We start from the raw sequence: 27,195 nt of genomic DNA, 5'->3' as shown, positions 1-27,195 counted from the left end.
TCCTACTAGTCAAATCTGGGACAAACTGAAGCATCAAAATAAATAGTGATAGTAATGGGTGAAAACGTGTTGAATAAAATAGAGGACGATTCATTGATACAGATATAAATTAATAAATGAAAAAACTGGAAATTCAACAAGGAAAATGATATTTATACTTTCAAAGTACCTCTCCGCAAAATCTTTACAAAGTACAAGGGGAAACGAATGACTTTATAGTGAAGAAGCCCGGCAGATACCACCTTCATCAAGTGATCAAAGAGAACATCACTTGTAAACAGCAGGATCCAACCCATCTGCCACCTGAGAGGATGCAATGAGAGGAACACGGCGTCATTTCTGTGATATTTCTGTCAATTATGCATAATTCAATCTAATCATAGGGAAATATCATGCAAACCCAAACTGAGGGACTTTCTACAAAGTAACTGGCCTATAATCGTAAAGAATATAGTGATGAAAGTCAGGGAAAGAGAAACTTTTCAGATGAAAAAGATTACAGACAACTAAATACAATGCATGGCTTTGAACTGGATCTATTTGTTATAAAAGATATTATTGGGACAATGTGAATAGAGCCAAAAAATCAAATGGTAGTAATGTATTAATTTTAATTTTCTGAGGTTGTTACTTGTATTGTGATTATTTAGAAGACTGTCTATGTTTGTGGAAAATACGCACGAAAATCACGGGGAATGATTGGCTCATCATGTCAGAATCTTACTCTCAAGTAGTTCAAGGATAAATTCCTTTCTACAGTATTATCTCTTCTGTAATTTTTAATTGTTTTGAAATAAAGTATTTGTAGAAATTTAATATGATAGATTAATACAATATTGCACATGGGCAACTCCCCTATTTGTGTTGTCCAGAAAATATTCTCTGAAGAGTTGACTTTTCAAGCTGAGAGATGAAAAAATGTGTCATTCAAAGAACTGGATGAAGAGGGTTCCAGGCAGAAGGACCAGCTGGTGCAGAGGCCCTAGACATGAAGGAGTTTAATGAATTCTAAGACTAGAAAAATAAAAGTGTCCAATGTCGCTGGAGGCCTGGGAGGAGTGAAGAAAAATGCATAGACAGGCTCTCAGGAAGGGCCCCACTGGTGATGATAAAAAGTTTAGAACCTTATTGAGGTGCTAAGGAAAATCAGTGAAAGATATTACCAAGGGAGTAATATGAACTCATTTATATTTTTAAAAACCACTCGGCAGAGAAAGGAGACAAGAATGAATATAAAAGAGATAAATTTAAAGGCTATTTGCAGTAGGAGTAAAAGATGGAGAAAAATGTCAGATATATTTTGCAAGTAGAAGTGATAGGATTTTCAGATGAATTGAATGAGGATGTTGAAGAAGAGAAAAACAAAGGGTAATGAGAGCAGCTGTTCCTTATTTAGAGTTTGCTGTGTGCCAGGCTACCTCTAATCACTTCACACACATTTATTAACTCATTTAACCCTCATAACAATCCTATGGGACAAGTACTATTGTCAGCCCCATTTAAGCTTACTAAGGCATGAAAATGTTAAGTGACAAGACTAAAGTCACACAGTAGGTGGCAGAGCTGTGATTTGAATCCATAAACTGTATACTTAACCACACAGTATATCTTTTTCTTTCTAAATCAACTTTTTGAGATATAATTTACATATAATGCAACACTTGTAAGTGTACAGTTCAATGAGTTTTAACAAATGTGTGAAACTGTGTAACTACCACCACAATCAAGACACAGAAAATATACATCGCCTAAGAGTTTCTCCTGTAAACTTTTAGACTTAATTCTCCCCACCTTGTCCCTGATCCCTTCAGCTTCAAACACTAGCCAGTTCTGGATTTATTGATTTATTTAGAGACAGAGTCTCCCCCGGGCTGGAGTGTAATGGCCCGATCTCTGCTCACTGCAACCTCCGCCTCCTGGTTCAAGCAGTTCTCCTGCCTCAGCCTCCTGAGTAGCTGAGATTACAGGCACCTGCCACCACACGCGGCTAATTTTTTGTATTTTTAGTAGAGACAGGGTTTTGCCATGCTAGGCTGGTCTTCAACTCCTGACCTCATAATTTGCCTGCCTCAGTCTCTCAAAGTGCTGGGATTACAGGCGTGAGCCATCATGCCCAGCCTAGTATTTCATGTAAATGGAATTATGCAAGTATATACTTTTTGTGTCTGGTGTCTTTCCCTTAGCTTTAATTAATTAATTAATTAATTAATAAGACAGAGTCTCTCTCTGTTGCCCAGGCCAGAGTGCAGTGGGGCAGTCTCGGCTCACTGCAACCTCCGCCTCCTGGATTCAAGCGATTCTTCTGCCTCAGCCTCCTGAGTAGCTGGGACTATAGGCCCGCACCACCATTCCTGGCTAATTTTTTTGTATTTGTAGGGGTTTCACCATATTGAACAGGCTGGTCTCGAACTCCTGAGCTCCTGATCCACCTGGCCTCGGCCTCCCAAAGTGCTGGGATTATAGGCATGAGCCACTGCACCTGGCGGCTTAAATATTTTTCAGCCTCCACCATGTTGTTACATGGATCCAGAGCTTGTCTATTTTACTGTAGCATGCTATTCCATTGTATGGATATAACAAAATTCACTATCCATTTACTAATTGATGAATATTTGGACATTTTACAGTATTTGGCTATTTTGAATAAAGCTGTCAGAAACATTGGTGTACACATCTTTTCATATAACTTTTTTTATGAAAAAAGTTTGAGTACATATCTTTTCATAAAACTTTTTAAAACTACATTTTGAGTAAATGTAAGCCTAGGAATAGAATTGCTAGGTCATATATTCAATTTTTCAAGAAACTGCTAAACAGTTTTCCAAAGTTGTATCATTTTACATTCTCATCAGTAATGTATGAGAATTCCTCTTGCTCCCATCTTTGTCAACATTTGGTATTGTCAATCTTTTTTAACTTCAGCTACTCTAGTGCATATATAATTTATATTTTTGTGATGGCTAATAATGTTTAGCATTTTTGATGTCATTATTGGCCATTCATATATTATCTTTTACAACTGTGTTTACTTTCCCCACACTTATTTTTTTCCTTTTTGTCTTATTATGTATGTATTGTGACTATTTTTTCCCCATCTGTGTCTGAGAGCATTTTTGTTTTCTTAATTGTGTCTTTTGAGAACCAAAAGTTTTTGATTTTGGTTAAGTTCAATTAACATTACTTTTTTTCTAATAACTAATGCTTTTTGTTGTCCTAAAAAATTTGCTTACTTCAAGGTTGCAAGTATTTTCTTCTATGTTTTCTTTAGAAGACAGATTTAGCTTTTATCTTCGGTTTATGAATCATACCTAGTTTTGTGTATGGCTTGAGGTAATGATACTTATTTTTTTCTAATATGGATATCTAGTTGTTCCACAACTATTTTTGAAAGGACTATCTTTTCCCCCATTACATTAGCACTTTTATTAACAAGAAGAAAAGAAAAGAAAAGAAATTAATTGATCGTGTATGTGGGGGTCTATTTATGGGCTTTATTCTGTTCCATTGATTACTATGTCTATCTTTATGCCAATTGTATAGTCTTGTTTATTGCAATTGTAATTGTATAATAAACATTCAAATCAGATACTGAGAGTCCTCAACTTTGTTCTCTTAGTTTGTAGAACAATTTTAGATTTTCAGGAAAACTGAGAAGAGAACTGAGAGATTTCACATACCCTGCACCCACTTTTCCATATTATTAACATCTTACATCAGTATAGGAGAATAGAATTGCTAGGTCATACGTTCTGTTTTGCAAGATGACACAGTTTGTAAACTATAGTGACAGACAACAGATTAGTGTTTGGAGTGGAAGGCATCAGAGATAGAATGGGGAGAACTAACTCTAAAACGTTACAGAAGAAACTCTTAAGTGATGTAAATATTCTGTATTTTGATTGTGGTGGTAGTTACATAGTTTCATACATGTGCTAAAACTTATCTGCCACAGCTCATGAATCAGTATTGATACACTGTTATTAACTAAGGTCCACACTTTTATCACATTTACCTAGGTTTGCCTATCTTTTTTTTTTTTTTTTTATCCGGGACACCACATGACATTTGCTTGTCATATCTCCTTAGACTCTTCTCGGTTGTGCCAGCTTTTCAGACTTTTATTTTTTGATGACCTTGACAGTTTCATAAGGTATTGGTTAAATATATTTGTTGGATGCCCTTGTATTGGAATTTGTTTTTTTTTAAATCGTGGTTAGATTAGGGTTATAGGGTTTTGGGAGCAAGATCACAGAAGAAAAGTGGCATTTTCATCACATCATATGAGGCCTGCATAGTATAAATATAATTTATTACCATTCATATTGACCTTGATAGCCTGGCTAAGTAAGGTAGGGTTTGCCAGGTCTCTTCATCATAAAGTTATTCTTTTTCCTTCTTTCCATACTGTACTCTTTGGAAGGAAGTCACTATTAAGGAGGCGGGGGTTGCATTCCACTTCCTTGAGAGTGGAGTATCTACATAAATTATTTGGAATCATGCAAGGGAAATTTGACTCTTCTTCCCATTAATTAATTAATTAATTTATTTATTCAATCATGTACTCATAATAATAACTCATGAATATTTATTTTATGCTTTGGGTTATAATCCAATACTGCTTTATTTGTTGTTCAAACTGTTCCAGCTTTGGCCATTGGAAGCTCTTTCAGTTGGCTCCTGTGTCTTTTTCACACACCCCCATAGACATTGGGTTGTTTGTAGGTTTGTTTTTTTTTTAAGCACTTCTTGCTTTTCAGCACAGCGAGATGCTCCAGGTTCATCTAGTGTATTCCCTGTGTTAGTTCAAGAACCATCAATTTCTCCAAGGACTTCTGGTTCCTTTTACTGGAAAACAGTATTAGAAATCAATATTTGAATGTTAGGTATGCTCTATCATTTTTCAAAATTGTTTTGGATTTTTAATATCCTTCACATTTTTATGGAAAAACTCACTTATTTTGATTGAGAGCATATTGAATTTCTCCTAGATTTTAGCTTGGACTTTAGACAGATTATTATATATTTTATTGAAGTTAGAAAATCAGTGAAACAATTAGATGGGGATAGGGAATCAAAAATTCTATTTGGAGCACTCATCTAGGCCCTGTCGACCCTCCAAAATCTCAGGACCAGATTATTAATGCCTATTGTGAGATAATAGGGGCAACATGGGCATAACTAGTTAATTAAAGAATGGCTTAAAACCTTTAAGCCGCTGGCTGGCAATATCCAAATCATCAAATTATCAGTTGCTGATTTATGTATGTTTTTGACATAAAAGACTGTGAATTTATAGCTGTAGCTCTTTCCCTGTAGCTACGTTGAGTCTTAGAAGAAGGGAAAGAATACAACATTTCTTAATCAGCAATCATAACTTTTATGTTGTTCAAGTATTTTGCATGCAAAATGTATTTAAAGACTTACAACCACCTGAAAAATAGCTATTATTCTTCCTACTTGTCAAGTGAAGATTGAGGTCTGAGAGAATAGGTAACTTCTTAGTCATGCAGCAGGGAAAGGTGGAGCTGTGGTTTAAATCCAGAATAGCATTTCCTGATCAAATATTGCATGGGACAGACACAAAAACTATCCATTGTTTATCTGAAATTTAAATATAACTGGGCATCCTGTATTTTTATTTGCGAAATCTGGCAACCCTAATCCAGGGCCATCTGGACTCAAAGGCTGTGCTCCTTTCGTCCCGCAATGTGCGCTCAATACATCAGGAAATACATGCAAATTCAGAAAATATCTTTGCCCATATTCTGTAATTTAATTTACTTTAGTTGCCATATATGTAATATATATGAAAGTGGCCCACAATCCACACTTCGGAAAAAAGTTTAATTTTGATCTGGAGATGAGGAAGGAGCTTTTTGGGGTTTTTATTTGGGAGTAGACAGCTACATATGCCTTTAATAAAATTAACCTTTTGCTTCAATCAACTGTCATCAAATTGGAACTTTTTCCAACCCAATAATTCCATTACACATTTAAGCTGTTCTGTAGCACTTAAAAATACAATCTAAAATATCTGAAAAAAAGAAAGTAGACACAATGTCTTGTCACATTTGATGCTGTCAATCTCTAATTAAGAATACCCTACCAGAGAGACTACTGACGGTATTGTTCTCCCTTTGGAGACAGAGCAACCTCTCAGTAAACCAGAAGAAATAATTAGTATCCTTACTTGCAACATACAATGTAAATTTAAATTCTTCATAATAATCTTCAAGGTTTTATGACAAAAATCTCTTCTCTTTTTAGCCTCATAGTCTTTAAAATTATAATTTTCTTATTTAATATGCCTCCTGTCCTCTATTTCAGTGTGTAAAATGATATTCTTATTTTCTACATTAGTAGATTCCTATGCCTCTTAGTTTTATAAACAGGAGAACAATATAAGTTCTTAAAAATTACACCAAAGTTTTCACAACCTTGGAGTACCAGGAACAATTTCCAAATAATGTATCAAAATTTTAAAAAGGCATAAAGGGGAAGGTTGGTAGATTTACCCTACAAAAATGTGGAGCGTTAGTATAGTTAAAAACACAGCAGGCCAGGCGTGGTGGCTCACGCCTGTAATCCCAGCATTTTGGGAGGCCGAGGTGGGCAGATCGTCTGAGGTCAGGTGTTCGTGACCAGTCTGGCCAACATGGTGAAACCCGGTTATCTACTAAAAATACAAAAATTAGCGGGGCGTGGTGGTGGGTGCCTCTAATCCCAGCTACTTGGGAGGCTGAGGCAGGAGAATCGCTTGAACCTAGGAGGCATCTCTTGAACCCGGGAAGCGGAGGTTGCAGTAAGCTGAGATCACACCACTGCACTCCAGCCTGGGCGACAAGAGTGAGACTCCAACTCACAAAAAACAAAACAAAACAAAACAAAAAAACTATAGTAACAAATTAAAAGTCAAACATCAATTGGTCAAAATATTTGCATATAGACAGATAATAGTTCCTAAACTATTTATTAGGTTTTTTCTCTGGTTTTATATTTTTCAAAACATATGACAGTCTGTTATTATTTTTGCCAGCATATTTGAAAATTTCTGTTCTTTTTATTGTTTCCAATATTACATTTCTTCTGTGATGATTTGCTTTTCTTCATTTTGAACTACTTCCTTTATTAACTATTTCAGTAAGAGTCATGGATGGTAAATTCTCTTGGCCTTCCACATCTGCATTTATTATTCATTTCTTGAATGATAGCTAATTGTGTCAAGTTTCCAAGGTTCAAACTTCATTCCCTTCTTTCTTCATTCATTGAGATGAATTTAGCTTTTTCCTCTGATATCTTTTAATGTTTTTGCTTTAGTTTTGATGTTCTGCAGTTTTGCTATGATGTCTCTAAACGTGGATATATATGTGTACATTCTGCTCAAATTTTGTTTTCCTTTTTTCACTTAAACAATAAAAAATGAAAATTTGGGCTACTTTATATCTGTGTATTAATATGCAAATATTGAAACTACAACATGTAGGGGTCAAAATATATTATACCTAAAATAGACCCAAATTCAGAAGCCACGTCATATTGAGGGAAGGGTCAAGATTCTGTGAGTATAACCATATGCAAAACCAGATATAGGCTCACCTATATGGGAAAGAAAAGAGAGAGGGATTTGGAAAGTCATCTTTTAGTCCCCGGGCATGGACTCTAAACTTTCAAATAACTCTTTTTTTTTTTGAGACGGAGTCTCGCTCTGTCACCCAGGCTGGAGTGCTGTGGCCGGATCTCAGCTCACTGCAAGCTCCGCCTCCCGGGTTCACGCCATTCTCCTGCCTCAGCCTCCCGGGTAGCTGGGACTACAGGCGCCCGCCACGTCGCCGGCTAGTTTTTTTTATTTTTTAGTAGAGACGGGGTTTCACCGTGTTAGCCAGGATGGTCTCGATCTCCTGACCTCGTGATCCGCCCGTCTCGGCCTCCCAAAGTGCTGGGATTACAGGCTTGAGCCACTGCGCCCGGCCTCAAATAACTCTTTTGAGGAGAATTTAATTTCAGAAGTAGCAGCTTAGGGAGATGCACTGAGACCTCAGGCATATTTGGAGACTATTTTGAAATAGAAGACTGTAGCTGAGCCAGAAAGTGAAACCTCAATACATACGTGAAGCTACCATCTGCTGGTAAGATCCCAGGAAAGATGAAAAGGTCCCTGAGGCTCCATCTGCACCTTTATCCCTCTTCAATTATTGACTGAGGGCCAGAGATTAGACAGTGACTTGGGCAAATGAGAAGCACAGTGGGCGATTTGGGCTGGGGCTACCCTGCTGCCTTCCATCTGACAGCTGCTAAGTGCCTCCACCCCAGGACTGCAAGCCTTATCCATACTTTATGCTGCCTCAGGGGAAGCATTGCTTGCAGTTTTGACTAAGCTTCCCATTGGTAAAGGAGGGTGCCTGAAAGGATAAACATGGAGCTAGGAATAGAAAAAAGCTCCGCATTCTGGGGAAAGTGTTAACATCCTTTATCAGAGAAAGGTGAGGACTTTGCACAGTATCAAAGTTTCCCTCAATCAACTTAAAGAGATGAGAATAACAGAGCCTGAGAAATTTTTCTTCTGGAAAGGAAAGATATACAGGTGAACTAAATGTCCTTTGTGGGCATGCAAAATTTACTAGGATGAGATTGTCGCAAGAATAATATACTTCAACAGATTGCCTTAATCTATGCAGGCTGCTATACAAAACACCACAGTCTGGGAGGTTTAAACAATGGACACTGATTTTCTCGCAGTTCTGGAGGCCAGAAGTCTGAGATCAGGTGCCAGCATGATCAGGTTCTGGTGAGGACCTTCTCTTCCATGCTTGCAGAGAGCTGACTCCTCACTGTATGCTCCCATGGCCTTCCCTTGGTAACAGCTTGTGGAAAGCAAGCAAGCACTCTGATGTCTCTTCTTATAATGCCACTGATCCTACTGGACCTAATCCATCTTCAAGACCTAATCTAAACCTAATCAGTGCTCAAAGACCTCATCTCCAAATACCATCACAATGAGGGTTAGGGTTTCAATATATGAAGAGGATTGTGGGGACAAACGTCCATCCAAAACATACACCAAATCATTGTATTTAACGTCACCAGTGAAACCTAACTCTTGGTCTTTTCACAGCTTCAATAATAAAAGCCAGCCCCAGGTGACTCCAGTCACACTGTTGCTTTTATAAAGTGTAGAGTTTGGAGAAGTAAGAATGTTATCAGGAAAGAGGAAAGCTCTCCTGATGTTTAGAGGAGGAAATAAATTGCAAAGTGTGGAGTGGAGAGAAAGGAAGGGCCAGAGGAGAGGAAAGAAAGGCAGGAAATCACACTCAAATGTCTGTTCCCCAGAAACACAGCTGAGGGAGATTTCCAAAGCAGAGGTGTTTGTGTCATCTTGACTTTGCTACTTTGGGTCAATACTGCCACTAGTATTGGACTCCAGTATTTGTTGAACTATAGAAAAGGAACAAAATTTATTGTGGGTGTTTAGGCAGAAAGACAGCTTGAATTCAGGCCTTAGTTTCCTAGGCATGTGTAGCGTTAACAGCAGATTCTGCAACTACGCCAGTACCACATAACGTGAAGTGAAATCACCAAGAGAACCAGGGGCCAGAAGAGGCAAATCCAGGCAAGAAACTGGCAGGAGGTGCAACCTTGTGACTGAGTTAAGGGTAGGATCCACGGGTGTTGGAGATATCAGCTACTTGGAGATCAGGAAAGGGAAGTTCTATTAGGGATTGGTGCAGGAAGAAAGGCTGTACTAACCATGTGTTCCTGGTGTTTTCACATCTGGGGCCTTACTGACCCTGGAGAGTCTGCCCTTCCAAAGGCTAGCCAATTTCTGGAGATGGTAAAGGACTTGCTGTATGCAAGTGTACCTTTCATATGCAAACTAACCAATCCAATGCCTACATCCCCAGCCATTTCTATTAAACTCTTACATTCAGGGCCACTATCCGCCTGCCCTAAACACCCCACCACCAGGTGCCAAATAACTAGAAATAGCACCTAAACCTAGAGGCTGCTGACATTATTCAAACTAGCCAATCCTAAGCTTGCTTACTCTGCCTCATCCACTTCTTCCCTCAGATATCATAATAAAGCCTCTTGCCCATGCTTTTTCCTCAATTCCCTTACCTCCTGATCCTGGTACTTACCCACGTGGCCACCCACGTGAAGTGACGTGTCCCCTTCTCTTGGAACTGTGAGTAACAAACTATCTTTTCAATGAGAATCACCTATTGATCTATTGGCTTTACCGTATCTGAGTAACAATAAAATCTACATTTTAAAAGAGAGACCAATACTCAGAAATCAGTGGCACAAGACAGTGTATTCATAGACAACCTGGAGAAGGCTCTCTCATCCTAGACATATTATGTTCCTTCTGCAACCTCAACACATTCAGGGAAGGATGATGGCAGGAGAGACTCCTTGACAGGAGGAAATTGTCAGATCTTTGAATTGACACAATGTGTATCTCAAAATGACCCCTTAAACCAGGACAAATTCTGCTGTATTTAATTTGAAATATTTAACTTCTCCTGACCCACAGTGAACTCACATTAGCCACTGAATGGTACACACATTCAAGAGAAAGGAAGCACACTTAGAGAGTAGAATTTTCTACCCTAGGTCCCAGTGTTTAATAGTTTTTAAGACAAATAAATTCTTTTCATTGGGATTTATTTATAATCATTTATAAGGATTTATTATAGATGAATGCATATTCATTGCAGATACATTAATTGGAATATTTATAATTCAATACAAAGAAAAACTGCTTATTGACTCTCACATCATTTTTTAAATGTATCTCTCCACGTATTCATTTAGTGACTGTGTTATGCATATTAACAATATTTTAAAGAAATTTTCCATACCATTAAGTGGCTTTACTATTAATCACGTAGTTCATTTAATCAGTACCCTGTGATTAGATATTTTGATTTCTTTCTTTTCTAAAAAAATACTCTGATGAATATCCAAGTTTGTAAAATTTTGTGTGCATTTTATATTATTTCTAACTAGATACATTTATGGAAATAAAACAAGAGTTCCATTTTCAAGACTTTTTGATCGTTTGAACATTTTGATGACTTTTTGTTCACATTACCAAATTCTCTCTAGCTGTGCCAATTCATACACCTACCAGAAGTATATAAAAATGCCCATTTCTCCCTTCTCTTGAACACATACTGCTTTAAAAACAATTTTTTTCTTTTTTTTTTTTTTAAAGACAGAGTCTCATGCTGCCGTCCAGGCTGGAGTACAGTGGCACGCTCTCGGCTCACTGCAACCTCCACCTGCTGAGTTCAAGTGATTCTTGTGCCTCAGCCTCCCAAGTAGCTGGGATTACAGGTGTGTGCCACTATGCCCAGCTAATTTGTGTATTTTTAGTGGAGACGGGGTTTCAGCATGTTGGCCAGGCTGGTCTGGAACTCCTGGCTTCAAGTGATCCATCCACCTTGGCCTCCCAAAGTGCTGGGATTACAGGCATGAGCCATGGTACCCAGCCTTCAAAATAAACTCTTATAAAATCTTTGCAGATAGAAAAAAACAGCATCTCATACTTGTAAATTTCTTTTCTTTGATAATCAGTGAAGAAGAAAAATTCCATATATCTGAAAATTTCTCATATATCTCATATATGCCCTTTATTTAAATTGTGAATTCAGATACTTTGTTAACTTTCTTGGGATATATACCTCTTCCATAATCATGTCTAAAAGTTTCCTCTCTGCTGGGGATTATTAACCTTGTTTGTCACATATGATGCAATTTTCCACCTAGCTAGATATTATCTTCTAATTTTGTTTTTAGATATGTGCATTTCATTTTTATTGACAAATATTTAATATATGTATATATAGAGAGAAAAATGTGAAATACAAAGATAGGTGTATGTTTCACAAATTTGCCTTTAATTCACAATTATTCATAGAATGTTAAAAATATGTCCTTACTGGCAGAGAATAATAGCTGTAGTAAATTAAGGAAACAAGTTTAAACAAATGTGTGCTTACTCAAACTCTGCCTACCAGAAGCTGCTGCTCTCTCTGCCCACACAGCATTCACACGAGCTTCAAGGAATTTCAACACCCTAAAACATCCTTTTCACTGGTCCTTCAGAGAACAATGGATACAATAATAACTGTCAGTGTCAAGGGTCTTATAGTAATTTCACATTCCTCCACAGGAAAGATCTCATTTAACCCTAAAAGCTTTTCAATGTTTCTCATCTTACATATGGAGAAATGAGCTTAGTGACTTGCTCAGCCACACCTGGGTAGTGATTAGGATGGCATGACCACTGCAGGCATACCACATTTTATTGTGTTTTACTTTAGTGTGCTTCAAAGATGTTGCATTTTTAACAAATTAAAGGTGTGTGGCAATTCTCTGTTGAGCAAGTCTGTTGGAGTCATTTTTCCAATAGCGTATGCTCACTTCCTGCCTCTATGTCACATTTTGGTAATTTTTGCAATATTTTCAAAATTTTTATTGTTATTATAACTATTATAGTGCTTTGTAATCAGCAATCTTTGATGTTACCATTGCAATTGTTTTGGGACATCAGGAGCAAAGTAGCTGGGATTACAGGTATGTGCCACTATGCCCACCTAATTTGTATATTTTTAGTAGAGATGGAGTTTCACCATGTTGGCCAGGCTGGCCTGGAATTCCTGGCCTTAAGTGATCCATCCGCCTTGACCTCCCGAAGTGCTAGGACTATAGGCATGAGCCATTGCACCCAGCCTTCAAAATAATTTCTTATAAAATCTTTGCAGATAGAAAGAAAACAGCATCTCATACTTGTAAATTTCTTTTCTATGATAATCAATGAAGAGGAAAAATTCCGTGTATCTGAAAATTTCTCGTCTATCTCATATATGCCCTTTATTTAAATTGTGAATTCAGATACTTTGTTAACTTTCTTGGGATATATACCTCTTCCATAATCATGTCTAAAAGTTTCCTCTCTGCTGGCAATTATTAACTTTGTTTGTCACATATGATGCAATTTTCCACCTGGCTAGATATTATCTTCTAATGTTGTTTTTAGATATGTGTATTTCATTTTTATTGACAAATATTTAATATATGTGTATATACAAAAATGTGAAATACAAAGATAGGTGCATGTGTATACTCTTTCATACACATACAAAGGTGTATACTCTTCCTTTCACTTGAACACTTAGATTTCCTTTCACTTGAACATTGTAAGGTTATTAAATGACCAATTTCAATATTGTTGAAATATATAGCCATTGAACTATATAAAGAATAATAGCTATTTTTTCAGGTGGTTGTAAGTCTTCAAATACATTTTGAATGCAAAATACTTGAACAATATAAAAGATATGGTGGCTGCTAAAGAAATGTATTCTTTCCCTTCTTCTAAGATTCAATGTATCTGCAGGGAAAGAGCTGTACACATACACCTATCTTTGTATGTGTGTGAAAGGTCAAATTTCCCTTGCATGATTTGATACATTATTTGGAATTTGGAAATTGTTTCTGGTACTCCAAGGTTATGAAAACTTTGATGTACTTTTTAAGAACTTATGTTGTTCTCCTATTTATGAAACTAAGAGGCACAGGAATCTACTAGTGTGGGAAATAAGAATATCCTTACACACTGAAATAGAGGACAGGAGGCATATTAAATAAGACAATTATAATTTTAAGGACTATGAGGCTAGAAAGAGAAGAGATTTTGTCACAAAACCTTGAAGATTATTATAAAGAATTTAAATTTACACTGTATGTTGCAAGTAAGGATACTAATTATTTCTTCTACTTTACTGAGAGGTTGCTCTGTCTCCAAAGGGAGAACAATACCATCAGTAGTCTCTCTGGTAGGGTATTTTTAATTAGAGATTGACAGCCTTTTGTATTTTTAGTAGATACAGGGTTTCACCACCCATGTCCAATGGCAAACTTAATATGTAAATGTGTGTGCTCTGACAGCTGTACCAGCTGTTCTCTCGTCTCTCACCCTCTCCTTGGGCCTCCCTGTTCCTGGAGAAACAATATTGAAATTGGTCATTTAATAACCTTACAATGTTCACGTGAAAGGAAGTCTAAGTGTTCAAGTGAAAGGAAGAGTCACTCACCTCTCACTTTAAATCAAAAGCTAGAAATAAATTATTAAGTTTAGTGACAAAGGCATGTTAAAAGTCAAGATAGACCGAAAGCTAGTTTTCTTGTTCTAAATAATTAGTTAATTTGTGAATGCAAAAAAAAAAAAAACAAAATCTTGAAGAAAATTAAAAGTGCTACTCCAGTGAACACAGGAATGATAAGAAAGCAAAACAGCCTTATTGCTGGTATGGAGAAAGTTTTGTTGGTCTGGATAGACTATCAAACCAACCACAACATTCCCTTAAGCCAAACCCTAATCCCGAACAAAGCTCCAATTCTCTTCAATTCCACGAAGGCTAAAAGAGGTGAGGAAACTGCAGATGAAAACTTGGAAGCTAGAAGAGGTTAGTTCATGAGGTTTAAGGAAAGAAGCTGTCTCCGTAACACCAAAGTGTAAGATGAAGCAGCAAGGGCTGATGTAGAAGCTGCAGCAAGTTATTCAGAAGATCTAGCTAAGATCATTGATGAATATCACTATACTAAACAACAAATTGTTAATGCAGACAAACAGCCTTCTATTTGAAGGAGATGCCATCTAGGACTTTCATAGCTAGAAAGAAGTCAATATCTGGCTTCAAAGCTTCACAGGGCAGGCTGACTCTCTTGTTAGGGGCTAATGCAGCTGGTGACTTTAAGTTGGAGACAGAGCTTATTTACCATTCTGAAAATCCCAGGATCTTTAAAAATCACGCTTAAGTAACCCTGCCTGTGCTCCATGCATGGAATAATGAAGCCTGAATGACAGTACATCTGTTTACAGCAGGCTTTGGTGAATATTTTAAACACACTGTTGAGACCTACTGATCAGAAAAAAAGATTTCATTCAACAGATTACTGCTTGTTGATAATGCACTTGGTCAACTATGAGCTCTGATGGAGGTGTACAAGGAGACTAATGTTGCTTTCACGCCTGCTTACATACTATCTGATATGGTTTGGCTGTGTCCCCACCCAAATCTCAACTTGAATTGTACCTCCCAGATTTCCAAGAATCCAGGAGGAGATAATTGAATCATGGGGGCTGGTCTTTCCCATGCTAGTCTCATGATAGTGAGTAAGTCTCATGAGATCTGATGGGTTTATCAGGGGTTTCCTGTTTCACTTCTTATTTTCTCTTGCTTCCACCATGTAAGAAGTGCCTTCCACCTCCTGCCATCATTCTGAGGCCTCCCCAGCCATGTGGAACTGTAAGTCCTATTAAATCTCTTTTTCTTCCCAGTCTCAGATATGTCTTTATCAGCAGCATGAAAACCAACTAATATAGTAAATTGGTACCAGTAGAATGGGGTGTTGCTGAAAAGATACCCGAAAATGTGGAAGTGACTTTGGAACTGGGTAATGGGCAGAGATTGGAAAAATTTGGAGGACTCAGAAAAAGACAGAAAAATGTAGGAAAGTTTGGGGCTTTCTAGAGACTTGTCTAAGGGCTTTGCCCAAAATGCTGATAGTGATATTGGACAATAAGTTGCAGACTGAGGTGGTGTCACATAGAGATGAGGAACTTGTTGGGAAATGGAGCAAAGGTCACTCTTATTATGTTTTGGCAGAGAGACTGGTGGCATTTTGCCCCTGCCCTAAAGAACTGTGGAACTTTGAATTTGAGAGAGATGATTTAGGTTATCTGATGGAAGAAATGTCTAAGCAGCAAAGCATTAAACAGGTGACTTGGGTACTGTTAAAAGCATTCAGTTTTACAAGGGAAGCAGAGCATAAAAGTTCAGAAAATTTGCAGCCTGACAATGAGATAGAAAAGAAAAACCCGTTTTCTGGGGAGAAATTCAAGCTGGCTGCAGAAATTTGCATAAATAGCAAGGAGCCTAATGTTACTTCCAAAGACCATGGGGAAACTATCTCCAGGCCATGTGAGGGACCTTCACAGCAGCCCCTCCCATCACAGGCCTGGAGGAGCAGGAGGAAAAAAAGTGGTTTCAGGGACTGAACCCAGGGTCCCGTGCTGTGTGCAGCCTAGGGATGTGGTGCCCTGTGTCCCAGCTGCTCCAGCCATGGCTGAAAGGGGCCAATGTAGAGCTTGGGCTGTGGCTTCAGAGGGTGGAAGCCCCAAGCCTTGGCAGCTTCCACATGGTGTTGAGCCTGCAGGTGCAGAGAAGTCATGAATTGAGGTTTGGGAAACTCCACCTATATTTCAGAAGATGTATGGAAATGACCTGATGCCCAGAAAAAAGTTTGCTGCAGGGGGAAGGGCCCTCATGGAGAACCTCTGCCAGGGCAGTGAGGAAGGGAAATGTGGGTTTGTAGCCCCCACACAGAGTCCCTACTGGGGCACTGCCTAGTGGAGCTGTGAGAGGAGGGCCCCAGAACGCTAGATCCACTGACAGCTTGCACTGTGCACCTAGAAAAGCCACAGGCACTCAATACCAACCCATGAAAGCAGCCTGGAGGGAGGCTGTACTCTGCAAAGCTAGAGGTGGGGAGCTGCCCAAGACTATAGGAACTCACCTCTTGCATCAGCATGACCTGGATGTGAGACATGGAGTCAAAGGAATTTTAAAATTTGAATGCTGTACTGAATTTTGGACTTACATGGGCCATATAACCCTTTTGTTTTGGCTAGTTTCTCCCATTTGGAAAGCCTGTATTTACCCAATACTGTACCTGCACTGTATCTAGGAAGTAACTAGCTTGCTTTTGATTTTACAGGCTCATAGGCGGAAGGGACTTGCCTTGTCTCAGATGAAACTTTGGACTGTAGACTTTTGGGTTAATGCTGAAATAAGACTTTGGGGGCTGTCGGGAAGGCATGATTGGTTTTAAAATGTGAGGACATGAGATTTGGAGGGGACAGTGGCGGAATGATATGACATGGTTTCGTGGTGTTCCCACCCAAATCTCAACTTGAATTGTATCTGCCAGAATTCTCATGTGTTGTGGGAGGGACCCAGGAGGAGGTAATTGAATCATGGAGGTCAGTCTTTCCTGTGCTAGTCTCATGATAGTGAGTAAGTTTCATGAGACTTGATGGGTTTATCAGGAGTATCTGCTTTTGCTTCTTCCTAATTTTCTCTTGCCGCCACCATGTAAGAAGTGCCTTTCACCTCCCACCATGATTCTGAGGCCTCCCCAACCATGTGGAACTATAAATTCAATTAAACTTCTTTTTCTTCCCAATCTCGGGTATGTCTTTATCAGTAGCATGAAAATGGACTAATACATCTGCAGCTTATGGATCAAGGAGTAATTTGGGCTTTCAAGTTTTATTATTTTAAGAAATACAGTTTTTAAGGCTATTGCTGCCATAGATAGGAATTCCTCTGACAGATATGGGCAAAGTAAACCAAAAACCTTCTGGAAAGAATTCACCATTCTACATGTCATTAAGAACATTCATGATTCATGGGGAGGAGGTCAAAATATCAACATTAACAGGAGCTTAAATGAAATTGATTCCAACCTTCATAGGTGACTTTGAGAGGTTCAATACTTCAGTGGAGGAAGTAACTGCAAATGTGGTGAAAATAAAAAGAGAACTACATTAGAAATGAAGTCTAAAGATGTGACTAGATGGCTAAATTTGAATGGATAAAGAGTTACTTCTTGTGGATGAGCAAAAAGAGTGGTTTCTTGAGATGGAATCTGCTCCTGGTGAAGATGCTATGAACATTGTTGAAATTACAATAAATGATTTAGAATATTCCATAAACTTAGATGAAAACGTAGCAGTAGGGTTTGAGAGGATTGACTCCAATTTTGAAAGAAGTTCTACTGTGGGTAAAAGGCTATCAAACAGTGTCACAAGCTACAGAGAAATTTTTCATAAAATAAAGAGTCAATCAATGTGGCAAATATCACTGCTGTCTTATTTTAAGAAATTGCCAGTCACCTCAATCTTCAACAACCGCCACCCTGATTAATCAGCAGCTATCAACACTGAAGAAAGACCCTTTACAACTTGCTAAAGGTTTAGCTGGTGATTAGCATTTTTAGCAATAAAATGTTTTTAATTAAGATATGTAGATTTTTAAAAACATAATGCTATCGAACAATTACTAGACTACAGTATAGTGTAAACATAACTTTTATAGTTACTGAGAAACTAAAAAATTCATTTGACATTATTGTGATAGTCACTTTATTGTGGTAGTCTGGAACTGAACATGCAGTATCTCTGAGCTATGCCTGTAAACACATGTATTTTTCTTCCCATCTTGAATTCCATGCTTTTTGTTACAGGACTACTTTCTCAGTGTCAAAATATTTGTAAAATCTATCCATTGAAGTTGATAAAAGTGATGAGAAATAAAAGCATCATCTCTGGGATAATATGTAAAAAGTGAACATAGATTAGGCTCTTATAAAATGCCAATGTTATTGTCAAGATGTGTGTTTGAATTTAAAAGCAACCTGAAACAGACAAAAAATACGGGACCTCGTCTTTCTCATCCTAAAATTCAAGCTCTAAGGAGAATCCAAGTGTATGACTCTCGTATTCATCAGGGTTCCCTAGAGGGACAGAACTAACGGAATGTGTATGTATATGTATATGTACATGTACATGTCTATGTACATATGAGTTTATCAAGTATTAACTCACACAATCACAAGGTCCCACAGCAGGCCATCTGCAGGCTGAAGAGCAAGGAGAGCCAGTCCGAGTTCCAAAACTGAAGAACTTGGAGCCCGATGTTCAAGGGCAGGAAGCACCCAGCATGGGGGAAAGATGTAGGCTGGGAGGCTAGGTCAGTCTCTTTTTCACATTTTTCTGCCTGTTTTATATTCTAGTCACACTGGTGGCTGATTAGATTGTGCCCACCCAGATTAAGGATGGGTCTGCCTTTCCCAGCCCACTGACTCAACTGTTAATCTCCTTTAGCAGCACCCTCACAGACACACCCAGGACGAATACTTTGTATCTTTCCATCGAATCAAGTTACACTCAATATTAACGATCACAAGTTTCATATTGCTCTTGGGATTAGAAGAAAGTTGTCATTGTGTGCTCCTGTGTGCTCAACAGTGACGATGCAGGAGCTGGAACATACTAAGAACAGTAGACCTAAGTATAAGGTTATTTAAATACCTGCCTTGTTCTTGACTGAAAGAACATCTCGGAATTGTCATCCTTTCCCTCTTAACCTGCAATCGTTTCCATTATACCTCTTAGTCCTGCTTAATTTCTACATAACACTTACCACCTCTCACATATTATATATTTATTTGGTTACTCGTTACCATCTGTGCCCTCCCACTAAAATAAAAGTTCTGTGAGACTTATAACTTGTCTGTTCTAATCATTATGTTACAGTAATCCCCTGTAATAGTGCCTATAGCACAATGGTCACCAAATAAATATTCGTGATAGAATTAATAACTAAGAACTGAGCAACTCCAGATTTCAGGTAAACCACAAGAGGCCTCATATCCTCTCCTAAACTCTGTACGAGGAAATCTGGAATGCAGCTTCTCCTTACCACTACTCCCATTCCTGGCCACCTCAGTGTACTCCAATATTTTTCCCAACTCCCAGAGTTTTTTGAAAATTAATATTTAAATGATAATACAAGAATATGACTATAAAGCATAACTGAGTTTGTTAAATTGCAAAACACTTCTGTTTTTACTGTTATTCTAAAACTATTTGTTGAGTTTTTACTGTTATTCTAAAAGCATATAATTTAAACAAACATACTGGAACTTATTCACACTTACCATATAGGGTGAGGTTGCTTTTGAGTCACTGAGGCACCTAATGACTGCTACTTGCAGAACAGATATGCTTACATAAAATTCTCTCTTACATAAAAGCCTGAAGTTATGCAGTCTAGGACTTGTATAGGGCTGGATCCCATAAATGTTTCAAGTATATGAATTCTATGTGTTGCTGCTCTACTATTTATGTGACCTCCAATCTCAAGGTCACCTCATGGGCCAAAGTAACTGTTTTAGTCCAACTATTTTGTCACATTTCAGTCTGTAGGAAAGAGATAGGGACAAAGAAGAAAGGACAAAAAATGCACAGATATTTGTCTAGCAATGAAAATTCAAGGTTGCCACATGACACTTCTGCTTATATCCCATTGACCAAAACCAAGCGGCATGACTTTATCTTGTTTGGAGGAAGGCAAGGAAATGTAGCCTTTCTTCCACGTGGTCATGTATCCAGCTAAAAATCAGGGATTCTACTACCATGTATGAAAAGAAAATGGATATAGAGGACAACTAGCAGTTTTTATCAAAGCATCCATCTGAGTGTTTTCCCATACAAAATAATCATCCCAGGAGGCTAAGTTCCAATAATGCTGTCATTGTCATATTTTTCAACTTCCATTGGAGTCTACAATACATTTTTATACATATCCTCAGAGGTGTCAAATATTCAGTCTTAAGGAGTAAATTTGATTTTTTGAAGCATCAAAAATTATCTCAGATAGAATTTTCTGTGTAAGATATGCAACCAAGTTTGTGATGTCATTTGAGGCCAGAAAGTTGAATATGACTTCAAACTTATGTTTCTCTAAAAACAATTTCCAGAGAGGTTCTTACACATGTTTCCCAAGACTGGCATCACCATTTACTCTTCTCCCAACACCATCATCAACGTCATCATTAGTAGTATCACTTAACAAAGACTGAAAACTTACGAAGATGGTGATTTTCATGTGTGACACTTTCCACTCAAAATGTAGTACTCAAATAAATGCATTTAATGCCCCTCAACTTGTAACTTCCAGACTTACATCCATTCGTCTGTATAATATGCTCTAACAACAGATGGTATATCATTAAAAATCTTTATTACACTTTATTACACATTGATGCTCTTCTAGGAGGCAGAGAAATCTATTTCCAAAATTTACATAAAGATGCTCTAAAATTAGGGACTCACATTTAAAAAGCTACTTGGGATTGATTTAAAATGACATGTAATAGTGTGCTTTCACCAGTTAGCTGGATAATATCACCCTCTGGAGGCAAAGTGGTAATTATTTATGCACTTCATTATGAGGCAGCTCAAAACATTAAATTTCATTCCTGGAGAAATTTTAAATTGGGAAAAATAACAAGTATTGCTTACATTTAAAATCAGTTTTTAGAATGTAAAAAAAAAATGATTTCTAATTCCTTTTTCTTTTGAATCTTTATCAGTTGTTCCAAATCAGGAAAGATCTTAGCTAGATCTTCTGGATAACTTGCTGCAACTTCTATATTATCACTTGCTGCTTCATCTTGTACTTTGATGGTATAGAGACAGTATCTTTGCTTAAACCTCATGATCCAACTTTTGCTAGCCTCCAACTTTTCTCCTGCAGTTCCCTCACCTCTCTCAGCTTTCACAGAATTGAATAGAGTTAAGGCCTTGCTCTGAATTAGGGTTTGGCTTAAGGGAATGTTGTGGCTTGTTTGATCTTCTCTCCAGGCCAACAAAACTTTCTTTATATTGGCAATAGGGCTGTTTTGCTTTTCTATTACTCCTGTGTTCACTGGAGTAGCACTTTTAATTTTCTCCAATAACGTTTTTTTCTTTTAATTCATATCTTAGCTAACTGTTCAGCACACGAGACAGCTTTTGGCCTATCTTAACTTTCAACATGTCTTTCTCACTAAGCTTATTCATTTATTTCTAGCTTTTCATTTGAAGTGAGAGATGTGTGATTCTTCCTTTCACGTGAACACTTAGAGTCCATTGTAAGGTTATTTTATATATTTTTAAGTAATATAATTTACTTTTTATTTAAATAGGTTTTTGGGGAACAGATGGTGTATGATTATGTGAATAAGTTTCTTAGTGGTGATTTCTGAGATTTTGGTGCTCCCATTACCCAAACAGTGTACACTATACCCAATGTGTAAATCTTTCATCCCTCACCCACCTCCCACCCTTTTCCCTGAGTCTCCAAAGTCCATTGTATCATTCTTACGTCTTTGCGTCCCCATAGCCTAGCTCCCACTTATGAGTGAGAATATAACAATGTTTGGTTTTTCATTCCTGAGTTACCTCACTTAGAATAATGTTCTTCAGGCCGGGCGCAGTGGCTCACGCCTGTAATCCCAACACTTTGGGCAGCCAAGATGGGTGGATCACGAGGTCAGGAGATCGAGACCATCCTGGCCAACATGGTGAAACCCCGTCTCTACTAAAAATACAAAAAAAAAATTAGCTGGGTGTGGTGGCCAGCACCTGTAGTCCCAGCTACTTGGGAGGCTGAGGCAGGAGAATGGCGTGAACCTGCGAGGTGGAGCTTGCAGTGAGCCGAGATCGCGCCACTGCACTCCAGCCTGGGCTACTGAGCGAGACTCTGTATCAAAAAAAAAAAAAAAAAAAAAAAAGTTCTTCAATTCCATCCCGGTTGCTGCGAATGCCATTATTTCATTCCTTTTTATGGTGGAGTAGTATTCCATGGTTATATATATATATACCACATTTTCTTTATCTACTCATTGGTTGAGGAGCATCTGGGCTGGTTCCATATTTTTGCAATTGCAAATTGTGCTGCTATAAACACGTGTGTGCAAATATCTTTTCTGTATAATGATTTCTTTTCCTCTGGGTAGATACCCAGTAGTGGGATTGATGAATCAAATTGTAGATCTACTTTTAGTTCTTGAAGGAATCTCCACATTGTTTTCCATCGAGGTTGTACTAGTTTACATTCCCACCAACAGTGTAAAAGTGTTCCCTTTTCACCACATCCATGCCAACATCTGTTAGTTTTAAAAAATTTTTTGACTACGGCCATTCTTGCAAGAGTAAGGTGGTATCACATTGTGGATTGTGTTTTGATTTGCATTTCTATGGTAATTAGTGATGTTGAGCATTTTTTTTTTTTTCCATTTGTATATCTTCTTTTGAGAATTGTCTATTCATGTTCTTAGCCCACTTTTTGATGGCATTGTTTGTTTTTTCCTTGCTGATTTGTTTGGGTTATTCTGGATATAGTCCTTTGTCAGAAGTATAGATTGCAAAAATTTTCTTCCACTCTGTGAGTTATCTGTTCATTCTGCTAATTATTTCTTTTTCTGTGCAGAAGCTTTTTGGTTTAATTAAGTGTCATCTATTCATCTTTGTTTTTGTTGCATTTGCTTTTGTGTTCTTGGTCATAAAGTCTTTGCCTAAACTGATGTCTAGAAGGGTTTTTCCAGTGTTATCTTCTAGAATTTTTGTGGTTTCAGGTCTTAGATTTAAATCTTTGATCCATCTTGAGTTGATTTTTGTGTAAAGTCAAAGATGAGGATCCAGTTTCATTCTTCTACATGTGGCTCGCCAATTATCTAAGCACCATTTGTTGAATAGGGTGTCATTTCCTCACTTTATGTTTTTGTTTGCTTTGTCAAAGATCAGTCAACTGTAAATATTTGGCTTTATTTCTGGGTTCTCTATTCTGTTCCATTAATCTATGTGCTTATTGGTATACCAGTACCATTCTGTTTTGGTGACGATGGCCTTACAGTATAATTTGAAGTAGGGTAGTGTGATGCCTCCAGATTTGTTCTTTTTGCTTAGTCTTGCTTTAGCTATGTGGGCTCTTTTTTGATTCCATATGAATTTTGGGATTGTTTTTTCTAGTTCTGTGAAGAATGATGATGGTATTTTGATGGGAATTGCATTGAATTTGTAGTTCACTTTTGGCAGTATGGTATTTTCATAATAATGATTTTACCCAACCATGAACATGGAATATGTATTCATTTGTTTGTGACATCTATGATTTCTTTCAGCTGTGCTTTACAGTTTCCCTTGTAGAGGTCTTTTACCTCCTTGGTTAGGTATATTCCTAAGTATTTTATTTTATTTTATTTTATTTTATTTGCAGCTATTGTAAAATAGTTGACTTTTTAATTTGATTCTCAGTTTGGTCACTATTGGTGTATAACAGAGCTACTGATTTGTATACATTAATTTTGTATCCTGAAACTTTGCTGAATTCATTTATCAGTTCTAGGAGCTTTTGGGATGACTCTTTAGGGTTTTGTAGGTATGCTATGATGTCATCAGGAAACAGCGACAGTTAAACTTCCTCTTTACTGATTTGGAAGCCCTTTATTTCTTTCTCTTGTCTCATTGCTCTGGCTGGGACTTCCAGTACTAGGCTAAATAGAAGTGGGTGAAAGTGGGCATCCTTGTCTTGTTCCAGTTCTCAAGGGGAATGATTTCAACTTTTCCCCATTCAGTATAATGTTGGTCGTGGGTTTGTCATAGATGGCTTTTATTACCTTGAGTTATGTCCGTTATATGCTGATTTTGTTGAGAGTTTTAATCATAAAGGGATGCTCGATTTTGTCAAATGCTTTTATTGCATCTATTGAGATAAGCATGTGATTTTTGTTTTTGATTCTGTTCATGTGGTCTATCACATTTATTGACTTACATATGTCAAACAATCCCTGCATCCCTGGTATGAAAACATACTTGATCATGGTGGATTATCTTTTTGATATGCTGTTGGATTTGTCTAGCTAGTATTTTGTTGAGGATTTTTGCATCTATGTTCTTCAGGTTATTGGTCTATAGTTTTCTTTTTTTTGTTGTTATGTGTTTTCCTTGTTTTGGTATTAGGATAACACTGGCTTTATAGAATGATTTAGGGAGGATTTCCTCTTTCTCTATCTTTTGGAATAGTGTCATAGAGATTGGTACCAATTCTTCTTCGAATTTCTGGTGGAATTCAGCTGTGAATTCTTCTGGTCCTGGACTTTTTTTTGTTGGTAACTTTTTAATTATCACTTTCATCTTGCTGCTTATTATTGCTCTGTTGAGGGCTTCTTCTTCTTCCCAGTTTAATCTAGGAAGATTGTATATTTCCAGGAATTCATCCATCTCCTCTAAGTTTTCTAGTTTATTCATGTAAAGATGTTTGTAGTAGCCTTGAATGATCTTTTGTATTTCTGTTGTATTGGTTGTAATATCTCCCATTTCATTTCTAATTGAACTTTTTTGGATCTTCTCTCTTCTTTTCTTGGTTAATCTTGCTAATGGTCCATCAATTTTATTTATCTTTTCAAAGAACTAACTTTTTATTTCATTTATCATTTGTATTTTTTTGTCTCAATTTCATTTAGTTCTGCTCTGATCTTGGTTATTTCTTTTCCTCTGCTGGGTTTGGATTTGGTTCATTCTTGCTTCTTTAGCTCCTTGAGGTGTGATTTTGGGTTAGATTGTCTATTTGTGCTCTTTCGGACCTTTTGATATAAGCATTTAATGTATGAACTTTCCTCTTAGCACTGCTTTTGGTATCCCAGAGGTTTTGATAGATTGTGTCACTATTGTTGTTCAGTTCAAAGAATTTTTAAATCTCATTATTGATTTCATTTTCGACCCAACAATCATTCAAGAGCAAGTTATTTAATTTCCATGTATTGTATGGTGTTTTTTGTTTTTGTTTTTGCTTTTGTTTTGAGATGGAGTTTCGCTCTGTCACCCAGGCTGCAGTGCAGTGGCACCATCTTGGTTCATTGCAAGATCTGCCTCCTGGGTTCATGCCATTCTCCTGCCTCAGCCTCCCAAGTAGCTGGGACTACAGGTGCTTGCCACCATGCCCAGCTAATTTTTTTTAGTAGAGATGGGGTTTCACCATGTTAGCCAGGAAGGTCTTGATCTCCTGACCTTGTGATCTGCCCACCTTGGCCTCCCAAAGTGCTAGGATTACAGGCATGAGCCACCAAGCCCAGCCTATTTGCATGGTTTTGAGGGTTCCTTTTGGAGTTGATTTCCAATTTTATTCCACTCTTGTCTGAGAGAATACTTGCTATAATTTCAATTTTCTTAAATTTGTTGAGACTTGTTTTGTGGTCTGCTATATGATCTATCTTGGAGAATACTCTATGTGCTGATGAATAGAATCTATATTCTAAGATTGTTGGGTAGAATGTTCTGTAAATATCTGTTAAATCCATTTGTTCTAGGGTATCATTTAAGTTAATTGTTTCTTTGTTGACTTTCTGTCTGGATGACTTGTCTAGTGCTGTCAGTGGAGTATTAAAGTCCCCCATTATTATTGTGTTGACATCTATCTCATTTTTTAGATCTAGTAGTAATTGTTTTATAAATTTGGGAGCTCCAGTGTTAGGTGCATATATATTTAGGATTGTGATATTTTCCTGTTGGACTAGTCTTTTTATTATTATATAATGTCTCTTTTTGTCTTTTTTAACTGCTGTTGCTTTAAAGTTTGTTTTGTCTGATATAAGATTAGTTCCTCCTGATCGGTTTTGGTGTCTATTTGCATGTAATATCTTTTTCCACCCCTTTACCTTAAGTTTATGTGAGTCTTCATGTGTCAGGTGAGTCTCTTGAAGACAGCAGATACTTGGTTCGTGAATTCTTATCTATTCTGCCATTCTGTATCTTTTAAGTGGAGCATTTTGGCCATTTACATTTAATGTTAGTATCGAGATGTGTGGTCCTGTTCTATTCATGCTATTTGTTACTTATGTATCTTGTTTTTTTTTTTTTCTTTTTTTTCATTGTGTTATTGTTTTATAGGTCCTGTGAGATTTATGCTTTAAGGAGGTTCTATTTTGGTGTATTTTGAGGATTTGTTTCAAGATTTAGAGCTCCTTTTAGCAGTTCTTGTAGTGCTGGCTTGGTAGTGGCAAATTCTCTCAGTATTTTTTTGTCTGAAAAATACTGTATCTTCCCATCATTTGTGAAGCTTAGTTTCACTGGATACAAAATTTTTGGCTGATAATTGTTTTGTTTAAGGAGGCTAAAGATAGGACCTTAATCCCTTCTAGCTTGTAGGGTTACTGCTGAGAAATTTGTTGTTAATCTGACAAGTTTTCCTTCATAGATTACCTGATGCTTTTCCTCACAGCTTTAAAATTCTTTCCTTTGTCTTGACTTTAGATAAGCTGATGACTATGTGCCTAGGCAATGATCTTTTTGCAATGAATTTCCCAGGTACACTTTGAGCTTCTTGTATTGGATGTCTGGATCTCTAGCAAGGTCAGGGACATTTTCCTAGATTATTTTCTCAAATATGTTTTCCAAACTTTTAGATTTCTGTTCTTCCTCAGGAACACCAATTATTCATAGATTTGGTCATTTAACATAATCCCAAACTTCTTGGAGGATTTATTCATTTTTTAAATCAGTTTTTCTTTGTCTTTGTT

This window comes from Colobus angolensis, unplaced genomic scaffold (genome assembly GCF_000951035.1).
Source record: "Colobus angolensis palliatus isolate OR3802 unplaced genomic scaffold, Cang.pa_1.0 Scaffold48, whole genome shotgun sequence".
In the NCBI taxonomy this organism is placed as follows: domain Eukaryota; kingdom Metazoa; phylum Chordata; class Mammalia; order Primates; family Cercopithecidae; genus Colobus; species Colobus angolensis.
This window is presented reverse-complemented; position numbering follows the sequence as displayed.